General features: G+C 36.0%; 1 long non-coding RNA gene and 1 other non-coding gene across 4 annotated transcripts; both read left to right on the top strand.

The window, feature by feature from the left end:
* The first annotated feature begins 2,574 nt into the window (after positions 1-2,574).
* TRNAK-CUU (transfer RNA lysine (anticodon CUU)) lies at positions 2,575-2,647 on the top strand. Its single transcript has one exon. It is a non-coding gene; the product is annotated as a tRNA-Lys (tRNA).
* Positions 2,648-2,659: 12 nt separating this feature from the next.
* Positions 2,660-10,519, top strand: LOC110800457 (uncharacterized). Of its 3 annotated transcripts, none has more exons than XR_008922478.1 (3): positions 2,678-2,845; positions 2,966-9,234; positions 9,802-10,519. It is a non-coding gene; the product is annotated as an uncharacterized lncRNA (long non-coding RNA). The 3 variants fall into 3 exon arrangements; XR_002536651.2 differs by having other exon boundaries at positions 2,694-8,083; positions 8,744-9,234; XR_002536650.2 differs by having other exon boundaries at positions 2,660-9,234.
* The last annotated feature ends 412 nt before the right edge of the window (positions 10,520-10,931 follow it).

Raw genomic sequence — 10,931 nt, 5'->3', positions numbered from 1 at the left:
TAATTAGTTGAGCATGAAATTCATCATGAGATTCAATTTGTACCTTTCAAAGTGTTGTAGTGACATTCTTGTTAATTCATGATTGTGTTCTATAACATGATGAAAGACTTCAAACGTTCTTTCACTCTTTAACTTCACTCGGATTTCTGCATCGCACCATGTTCTAGTAATTTTTTGCTGTCTTGGGTTCTTCGACTTGTTAGGTTATGATACATATGAATAAACATAAATCATGCGGAAAAACCATAATGCCAGGAAACATATTATTTACACATAATCATATAGCATAATTTAGATGCATACACTTTGTAGCGTGCCCTCCCTAGTTGCGCCCGAACCGAACAAGAACAAGTCTTTAGGACTCCAAGTGTCGTCCCTCCGTAGATAGTCCACAGCACGTCCGGATCCGCCTTAAGCTTGACCAACTAGAATCGCCCTTAAGGTTACTAGGAATTTCGGCTAATTGGGTTGCAAGTGTTTGGCTGATTTTTGCTTGAAAATCTTACCTTTTAAATACTTCAAATCTCGATGAAAATATGTGACCCTAGGCACCTATTTATAGAGTTTATGAAAAGGAATTATAATCCTACTAGGATATGAATTTATTAATTAGAATCCTATTAGAACTCTAAATAATAAATTTAATCTTTTAGGATTAGGATTTAATCAATGCACGAATTCCGATAGGATTAGGATTCGTTACGAACACGAGCGTCGCACGACCACGATGGAAGCACGCACCGCGCAGGCCTTGCGGCTCACACGCATGAGCGCTGCCTCGCAGCCCACGAGCACGCTCAGCGCGCGCGCCAGCAGCCTTGCTGGGCCTGGCCTTGCGCTGGGCCTGGCGAGGCTTGTGGCCTTCGTGTTGGGCGCTCGGCTTGCTTGGCGTGGGCCTGGCTTCGTGCTGGGCCTTCGTCTAGCAAGCCTCGTCCGATGCTTAATTCGTACGATGCGCTTCCGATTAAATTCCCGGTTCCGGAATTCATTTCCAATACGACCAATATTTAATATTTCCGATTCCGGAATTAATTTCTGTTTCGAACAAATATTTAATATTTCCGTTTCCGGAATTATTTTCCGATTCCGATAATATTTCCGATTCAGACAATATTTCCGTTTCTGGCAATATTTCCGATTCCGGCAATATTTCCATTTCCATTAATATTTTCCGATACGTACCATGTTTCCGTTTCCGGCAACATCTACGACTTGGATAATATTCATATTTCCGCTACGATCCATATTTCCGTTTCCGGCAATATCATCGTTTCCGGAGTATTCATTTCTTGCTTGTGACGATCTTAGCTCCCACTGAAACCAAGATCCATCGATTCCGAATATCCATGGATGGAGTATTTAATGCCATTAAATACTTGATCCGTTTACGTACTATTTGTTTGACCCTACGGGTTCAGTCAAGAGTAAGCTGTGGATTAATATCATTAATTCCACTTGAACTGAAGCGGCCTCTAGCTAGGCATTCAGCTCACTTGATCTCACTGAATTATTAACTTGTTTAATTAATACTGAACCACATTTATTAGACTTAATATTATATGCATACTTGGACCAAGGGCATTATTTCCTTCACGACTGCCCTTCTGTTTTGCTTTTAGTTGATACATTTGTTTCTTCTTTCTTCATGTTCTTTGTGTTTCCCCTTCTTTTTCCTTCCTTTGAACAACATAAGTATCTTTCCTTTATCTCTTCCGTTTTTGGATTTCTCCTTGTTGTATTTTTTCTTATTGAAAATCCAACAAGTACAAGTCTGTCATAAAGTTAATGTAGTTGATCTATCGTGTCGGTATATCCAGTTAAAGGTCCTCTAATTTCATCCTCTGTTAAATTGTCCCAAATACTTTTTGAACCTGCAAATGAAGAAAGTAATAGTTAATAAATGGAACTAATTAGTTACAGAATTGAGCCAATTAGTTAAGCAATTGAACTAAAATGTTTACTGATTAAAAAAAAGTATTAGTTACTCTTTATAATCAATTAGTTAAATAAAACAATTATTTAGTTACGAAACGCAACCAAATAGTTAAGAAATGACCATAATTAGTTAAAATTAAATTTGAAAAGTAGCATTAGAAATCAAATTTTAACCATTTTCTCTATTAGTTAAAAATTTTAAAAAAAACTAGTTAAAACTTTTTTAAAAATTGATTCTGCAGTGGAGGAGCTTCAAATCGCGGAGGAGCTTCAAATTGCGGAGGAGGAGAAACCTCGTTTTCGCCGTCGTAGTCCATGCTGCCGTAGGTGATGAAGGACTCCGGCGAAGCGGATGAAGGCTAGCGGCGGAGTGAATAGTGAGAGTAATCGATGTTAGGGTTCGCGGAGGAGAAAAATGAAATGAGAGAGAAACTTGATTTCATGGAAAGAAAGAAGTGAATGAAGGAGAGAGTAAAAGGAAAAAAAAATTGTATTTATGCTGCGAGTGAACCAACGCGCGCGTGAGCAAATGGGTCGTCTGACAGGCGCGTGGCCATCAGGCGGTCTGATAGGAAATGTTTTGATTGATCCTAATCTCCAGCATCATGTTAAAAGAAATCCGCTAAAAATTAGATATTAGCCCGTCTAGCTCAGTTGGTAGAGCGCAAGGCTCTTAACCTTGTGGTCGTGGGTTCGAGCCCCACGGTGGGCGATTACTTTTTGATGTTTTAGGTTAATGCTCCTCGAAACCCAGAAAACGCAAAATTTTAATCCAAACGGACCAAAACCCATATGACTGTTCTAGCAGAACTTTTTGATGTTTTAGGTTAATGCTCCTCGAAACCCAGAAAACGCAAAATTTTAATCCAAACGGACCAAAACCCATATGACTGTTCTAGCAGAGCTTCAGGTAAGTATCATCTCTTTTTTTTTTTTCTTTTTCCTGCAAAATCAAGCAATCTAGGGATGTTTGAGTTCTTTATCGTTCAAGATTCAGCTGAATTTTTATTTTTTCTTCTGATTTTTGGAGTAATCTGAATTCAAAGGCTCTTAATAAAGAATCTCGCTTTGTTGTGATGAACACTCAAATTGCTCCATGGCAAGAAACCCCACTACCCCAGTCTCCATTAATGTACTTTTGGAGAGAGAAAGATGAAAATTGAGTGTTGATGCCTTCGCAAAGTCTTATCCAGTTGACTTGTATCATTTTTGCGTGCAGTGATCCCAAAGTATCTCTCTTTGTCATGGCATTTTGGTGGGTTCTTAGATTAGATTTCCTTGATTTGGTCATTATTTTGTTTTGAAGTTGAAAACTTTTTCATGTGCTAATTTGGTATTTTTTTTTTTTGGGTTGTGAATGTGAAGTCATGTTGATTGGTTCGGGTCATCCATTATACACCGGGGTGTATTTAGCTGTCTAGATACACTTGAGGCTGTTTTTTTGCTCATTTGTAACTCTCCCATTCGGCTCATTTCGCCCGTTTGGAGCTCTCTGAATGAGAGAAAAAATTATTTTTGGAGATTTTGTACTTTGTCATTGGTAAAGCTAAGAAAAGAAGTAGGAGATGACTAGAAAATGAAGAAGATTTCTCTTCTCTCCTCCATCCCTCTATTGATTTTATCAAGGAAAGAAAAGAAGGTGAAAAAGAATGAAATTGTTTTCTAAGCATGAACTTATATGAACTTGTGTTTTTTCATTGGATATTCTGCTGTATTTTCATTGAGGCGTAGGTGTAAGTGAATGTAATGCAATGGACTGAGATTTGTTATAGAAATGTGTCAACTTGGTTTGCTGGTCGGTTTGAGTTTTGGCTCTATGTATCACTTCTCATTATGGCGAATTATACTTACCGTCTTACCGAAAGACAATGCAGGCATGATTGGTTTATATTTGTTGATAGTTTAGTGGAAGCATCCTGCAATGTATTGAGGGTTTCATTGATGCCTAATTAGTCCGGAATCAGGATTGATATCCATTCTCCTTATTCTCTATTTGTTTGTTTGATTGATGGCATGGACCTTTACAAAATTACAGTGGTATGATGGGCATCTCTAGAATATTAGGAACGGCTCTGACTTTGAACAAAACAGTACTTTAGATTTTTAGGTTTTTATGTCTACGAGGCAAAGAGAGTTTCTTGATCACTGCCGCAAGAATGATATGAGTCGTGGGCAAGTGTCGTGAACTCGTGATCCACGTATATTCAGCACTTCTTACTGTAAGAAACGGAGAGAAAGTCATTCCATGTGTTATTTGTCAGTATGACTATTGACTCGGTTGACCTGTACGAGGTATGTAGCTTCTCCAGCTATAATAAAAATCTTCCTTTCTTTGCATCACTCATGGAACAGACAGGCATGGTGCACCCTTTTTGGTAATAGTAATTTGGGCTCGATCATGTCTTCTGCTATAGAAGTTCAGAAGTGAGATAATAAACCTTTTCTTGAAACTTTCACAAGCACTGCACAAACAAACATTTCACCCCCCCCCCCCCTCCAAATATATGATCCATTTGATATGGTAGTCCAGTTCTCGGTTCCATGCTGTTATTGCATTTTGTTTAAAGCTCTCCTTGTATTGAATGAGGTTGCATCATGATTGCTGGTCTCCTTAATTCATACATGCACTTAGTTTGTTGCTGGTTAGTATGATTACTAATGTTGCTCGACTAATTGCTAGATTTTCCTTCTTGAATAAGTAATGATCTACATGGATGGATTGTTATTGAATTAGGTTAAGTCATGTTTGTTTGTTTACTTAGTTCATGCTGGTTGTGAAGAATGTGAACAATCCAATGTTTGGATTGATGCCTTTGGTAGTTGAGTAGTTTGTATTAATGGAGTTGGGGATGTTTGCCTGATTTCCCTACTTGATTAATAATTAGTCCTCACCGATGGACTGTTAGTAACAGCACGGACAAGGTGGATATTTCCAGCTTCTGTTTTGATTCATCTCTAGGTTAAGCATTGAATTAGCGCAAAGGAGGAGTTAAATTAAATGGGTCGGAAGATGGATACTTATGCCAATAGCTGGTTGATCATAGTTTTTCTTAGGTAAGTGGTTATAATTGCTTGGTATTCGTTTATGTCAAGATAAGTTAGGCAGTAGATGTCAATTAAAGAGATCAGGATATGTTATTATATTTCTTTTCCTGGCATAGTGGTAAGTTGGCATACTGTCAAAGGTATCAAATCTTTCTGTGGACTTGCTACAAATTATATCCAAAGAAGGGAAAAAGTAGAAGAAATAGTGTACTGAAGTCTAATAAACTTTCCATAATCATACACTTATATCCCAATTGGTAGAAGGTACACCCGGTTGCACGTAGAACTACATGCAACAGGTTCGTTTATACTTATAACCCCTCAAAAAGCATATTTTTATAGTTTACAAGCACACATATACAAATTAAAGCACTTTTTACAGTTATAAAGCACATTGTTACAGATGAAAAACAAAGTTTTGCAAGTAAAAGAAATGGCAGAGATATATAAGTATGTGCTTGTTAATCATTAATCTTCTTTTAAATCGTTAATGTGCTTTGAAACTGCAAAAAAATGTCCTTTTAGCCCGGTTGCATGTAAAACTACATACAAACGGGTGCACCTTCTAATTTGTGCTTATCAATATCCTACTTCCTTTTTGCCTGAAATCCGGATTCCCTAAGTTTGTACTTTGTAGGCATTTAATATGTTTACCTAATAGTCAAGCATAATACTATGTATTATGTTTATCTCAGTAGTATATCTTTTCACCTCATTTAACTTCCCACACCCATAAAAAGAAAAAAAATCTAAAATGTTTATTAAGCTAGAGGTGATATCTTGGTAGGATGGGTGGAGTAGAGATAACTCGATAAGAGGGGGGAAGTGCGGCTCCTTGTTCAACTTAGGCTTGAATCCTTGAGCATTTAAAGCAGATTTAACTGCAGAAAGTCCCTATGAAAAAAATGGTTGATGAGGAAGGGCAAGTAGCGTGCAACTTTGGGCACAGTGTCTATTAACAATTATGAATCTTATATTTTGGTTCTGGAGTGCTAACTTGCTTTTAAATACAATTCTTGTCAAAGTTGTCATTTGTATTTTTTTTCCCTCTATGTTCACATTTAAGATACTAGGAAGACGAGCATCATTCATCATTATCATTACCCCCATTGCTTTTAAAGAGGCTCCCGCAATAAGCGGGGTAAGCGGGGGTCGGATGTAGGTAGCCTTACCCCTACAATTGCAAAGAGACTGCTTCCAATTGACCCATAAGCGATAACGGGACGACCATCTTTTACTTCATGGAAAGGAAGCAAAGAGGTTTTGAGAGTGATAACTAGGACAACGAGCATATTGAAAAAAATCATTTAACGGAGTTTCAGAAAAGTAATCAATATGTTGCTAATATGATGGTACCCTTAGATTTTTGCTAACAGTAATTGATCTTGTTTCTCATCCTGTACCTATATACATATGCTAGAGTTTATATAAAAAAACTATTTATTGGCAGGGGAAAGCCTTTAGGTTGGTTAGATGAAAAACTTAGAGAGTTTAAGTCAAAGCCTGCGCAAACTACAGTACTCGTTAGTGACAGATAGCTAGATTTCTCTCAAGTTGCAACAGATAGATAGTATAGGATTTACAGCACTGTGCAGCTTGTTTTATTATGCTTGTGGTAAATCTAAGTATTATGTTGGACCTTTTATTTTACTGCAGAGAGCAAGTAGTGTTATCCTTCTGCAGTTAATGTCATGGTGAGTTAGATTTTGCGTTGATTTGGTTATGTTCTTAAAAGGGCTTGTGTAGTTTACTATATTAGCTAAACATGAAAGTTCTGCTTTGATCATTTGGAGGATTCTGACACTGCACTAAAGAAATTGTACAATGTCAGATGTTTTTGAATGAATATAAGCCTTGTCGGTAAGGAAATCAGTGCTAGCCTAATGTTGTACTAATTTGGCTTCTGTTATTGCTGCATTTAATTTTTAAAATGTTTTTTAGAGTCTGGATGTTTCTTTTTGATGATTGAGCTTATTGATGTCATTTTGTTCCATATGATGATATATTGGCTTGATATGTTATTCATGTTCGTTTTTTTTCATTTGGTTAACTGTTGTATCAGATATGCCAAACATTCGGTTGGAGATAGTAATGGTGCAAGTCTATTGCTTTGGCTTTGTGCCTTCGTGTATAGTTGTAGAAGCTAATTACAGGTTTTTGTTTCGGGAAGAGGAAGGGGTGATGGACTGATGGGTTTAATCTCTGAATGCCAGACATTAATATTGGCATATGTTTCCTATACTTGCAACGTAAACTATCCGTGACTAAGATTATTCAAGGCATGAATTTATAATACTATGGCTTTGTGTTGAGAATGGTATACGGAGTACCTTTTTGTTAACGTAAATTGTGACTAAATGTGAACTATGGGGAGACTTGTGAACTTGTGGAAGAAGGAAATGCAGCTCCATGTTCATCTAAAGCAGTGTTTATTTGCAGAAGTCCTAGTTGATTAAGAAAAATGTTGTGGATAATTTTTGGCTATATAATGTTTGTTTGGATCTTTTACTCTGCATCTTTACCCAGTGGGTTAATGCTACATTTTGAGGTTGACATATATGTTATACATCTAACAGTCTACTTGGGAGTTGTGAGTTAAATTTTACGTTGATTGAGTTTTGTTCTTGTAAATGCTTATCTACTTTTTCATTGAAGTATTATACTTGTATATCTTTCTACAACGAGTAATTTAGTTTATTATGCCGGCTAAACATAAGATAGCTGCTTAGATTATTTGGAGGATCTAAAAAATGGTTGAAAAAATCACTGCACTAAAACGTTATGTGACGTCAAATTACCTGTACGGATTGGATGAAGGTAGATGGTTGCTCTCTCTCTCTCTCTCTCTCTCTCTCTCTCTCTCTCTCTCTCTCTCTCTCTCTCTGTCTTAATGTTGAAGTAGGTAGCTAATTGATGGGCAGTGTCACTGTGTGATCAGTAATTCATTAATTCTATTTGTTCTTAGTTTTTGGGGTTTCAGCTTTAATTTGCTGATCTAGAAACTTGATCGCTCATGGACTTGAGCTGACAGTAGGATCAATGGAAGAATTATATGGCAGAAGAGCACTCAATATACGAAAATTTGATCTCCTCGGTTCTCAAGGTATGTATATCTATGTTTTTAAAGACCAAGGTATAGGGTATAGCTACTGTAAAGCTAGGAATAATCGACTTGGAAAGCATTTGTTTGAATATGTTAATTATAAATTCCATTTCTGCATTTCATTTAGTTGTTGTCATCTAATCATGCAACCCTATTTGGTGTCTAATGTGAATCAGTGTTCTTATTTTCTCCTCTATATGCAAGTAGCGAGCCAATAATTTATTAGGTTTTTACTCCATTATCTGTAGAAAGGTTTTTGAATTTTTGCACTTCATAATCTACAATACTCACTGACTTATACATATAGGCCTGTAAATTACAATCACGACACTTACTTCATTATCTAAAGTTTTGAGGTTCTTGTTGAGGGGTATAGCTGAGGTTGGAAAACCTATCCTTCAACCGTCCTTAGACATCAGTATATCACATCACAAATAGAGGGCTAAGTTCCTCAAATACCGAACATTTCTTTCACGTCATGTAGATTGCGGACTGCAATGTTATCATCTTTCCGGACAACTATCTGCTACATTCTTTTGTTAACAAGAATGTGTAAGTAGCGGAGAAACATCTTAAATCTTAAGTATATTTTAACGGAAGTAGGTCTGTGGTAATTATCTATATCTGTTTTGATTTTTTTTTTTTTTTTGGTTTTGACAGTCTTAAAGGGTAAAAGTCAAGTTCATTGAGATTGAATCATGCTTTTATGGTAAGCAATTTCTTGTTTCACATTGGTGATATTTGTTACCTTCACATTCACACCTCAAAGGAATTTCAGAAATGGAAGCATATCATCTTCTGATTTTTTCAAAAATAATATTCCGTATTGTGTTTTTAAATTTTGTTTTTTATGTAATCAATGGGGTGCTTAAAAAAATTTAACCTTTCACATGTAAAATACTATCTGTGTCAGTGTCAGCATGATGTGGCAATAACAATTGAAAACCCTATATAAAGAGGATCACACATCTCTTAATCAGTGTGCTTCTCTCTCTCCCTCTCTATCTATCTCTCTTTTTCTTTGGTTTTCTTTGTTATTGTTCTTCAGAGTAGCAAGTTAGCATGAAGAAGAAAAGAAAGAAGAGAGCTATGCTCCAACATATATCATATTGCTTCAGCAATTCACCAAAATAGTCCCTATCGTAATGGAGGTATACTTTCCAACTACTCAATTCTGTTCAATTTTTTACGTTTGTCATATTATTTTTTTTTGCTTGTGCTTGCATTTTAACATTATGATGATTGATGAATGCCTACATTTGCTGGTTATCTGCATTGTATTTGGTTACTGTACAAATTTGACATAGGAAATGAGATATTTTCTCCATAAGTCTAATTTCTGTACGAGTTTTTCTGACATTTTTTCACCCTCAGATTCACAGATTATCAATTGTTTCCTACCACCTACGCTTAACTCTAAGTGGCCGGTTCATCTTACCACGATGTTTTTTTTTCCCTGTACGTTTGTCATTTTTTTTTTGCGTGTGCTTGCATTTTAACATTATGATTATTGATGAATGCCTACATTTGTTGGTTTTCTGCGTTGTATTTGTTTACTGTACAAATTCAACCATACAATTTTGACATATGAAGTGAGATATTTTTCTCCATAAGTCTAATTTCTGAATTCTGTATGAGTTTTTCTGACATTTCTTCACCCTCAGATTCACGGATTATCAATGGTTTCATCTTACCATGATATTGTTTTTTTCCTGCAGATGTTATTCAGGGAGACGAACTCTTTGTCACGTGTTTTAGATCTCAACAATGTGCTAATCACCTGATTCTTCTTCAAAGTAATTCCTCATAAATGCTCAACATTGCTGGTGTTGCGTTTGGAACTTGTGTATTTTATATCTTTTTTACATAAGGGAAGCCAAAATGCCTTCACCGTTTCGGATGGAGTAATTCTGTAGAGGCCTGATCACTGCGATTGCTCAAGAACAAGATTAAGAAAAGAAATGAGCAAAGGATGTTGATAATAATGAAGAATTAAGTGATGATCAAGAATGTTAAGAGTTATGGTATATCTAGGGTTCTAGCAGAGTTGTGTTAGTTTGGGAATCTAATAGAGTCCTAAACCTAATTTCCTATAATAACACAACTCTAGTTTCCTAAACATACTAGAACCTTAGATATACCATAACTCTAACAAAGAAGAAGTGTGAGGATGTGATTAGGCCGTTGTTTGAGTCTGATGGTGAACAAGATGATTTGTTCTGAGGCATCAAATGATGAGGTTTTTGAGGGTCAAAACTCAAAAGCAATTGTGGGTTTTTGAGGGTTCGCGAAATAGGGAAGTTCTGCCTAAAGGTGAGATTATTTTCGAACAATTGAAGACTGTTTTATGAAGATCAAACAAATGTACGACTTAAATAATTATATCTTCCTATATGTATATTTATTTACTTTTTTATTAAGGAAATGCCTTCACCATTTCGGATCTAAACAATTTTCGTTCTTATGGATGAAATTCAATGCTTCATGATAAAAAGGAACTTTGTAGTACATTTTTTTTTGTGTGTACTGTGTGAAGGAACAATTTGTGGACTATGGACCGTGGTGCACATAGAGCATGGTGCACCAAAAGACATATGTGCATAAGCAAAATAACATGACACTACGGCAAAAGAACATGCGATATAATATTTCATTTTTTTATTATAAAAATAATATATTATTTTACTATTTATTTAAAACCTAAATAAAAAAATACTCATGTTCTTTTCTTGTAACCGGATGTTCTTTCAATTATATACTAGTGTTCTTAAGGTGCACCATGCTCTATGTGCACCATGGTCCACCTTCTAAATTGCGTGTGAAGGAACCCATAAAAGGGCAATAAATC

This window comes from Spinacia oleracea, chromosome 6 (assembly GCF_020520425.1).
Source record: "Spinacia oleracea cultivar Varoflay chromosome 6, BTI_SOV_V1, whole genome shotgun sequence".
Lineage (NCBI taxonomy): Eukaryota > Viridiplantae > Streptophyta > Magnoliopsida > Caryophyllales > Amaranthaceae > Spinacia > Spinacia oleracea.
The sequence above is the reverse complement of the archived record's forward strand: the minus strand, read 5'-3'. Positions and strand labels throughout refer to the sequence as shown.